Below are 449 nucleotides of genomic sequence, written 5' to 3'. Positions count from 1 at the left end.
GCCAAACCCTTCTCGCACGGGAGCGTGGTGCCCATGCCAGCCACTCATTCTGGTCCAGTTACACATGTTTAACTGGTGCTCAGGCTGCGTGCGGGGAAGGTGGTGTGTTCCTGTGTAACAGCCATTCTCCCTCCCGCACTTGTGTCATGTCAGGGCTTGTCACTGGCCGCACCAAGCGTTTTCCCCAGCCTGGCTGGGCTGTACCGATGGTCTTCGGCAGCAGGAGACCTGGAGAGCGCGGGGCTGAGGCGGTTTGATGCAGGGTAGCGAAGGGTGGGTGGGAGCGTGTTTGGGAACGGCTCTCCTTGTTCCCTGGGAGAACCTGCTGGCGCTTGAGCATCTCGCTTTTGGGATGTCAGTAGTAGCGCCTCATCCTGTTTTCCTCTTGGGATCTTACCGTGGGCTTTCGAAGGCCTCTTGACGAGCCGTTGTCAGGTGCGGGTCAGCCT

The sequence above is a fragment of the Buceros rhinoceros genome, unplaced genomic scaffold (genome assembly GCF_000710305.1).
Source record: "Buceros rhinoceros silvestris isolate BGI_N320 unplaced genomic scaffold, ASM71030v1 scaffold30694, whole genome shotgun sequence".
Taxonomy (NCBI): domain Eukaryota; kingdom Metazoa; phylum Chordata; class Aves; order Bucerotiformes; family Bucerotidae; genus Buceros; species Buceros rhinoceros.
Note: the sequence above shows the minus strand (reverse complement) of the source record.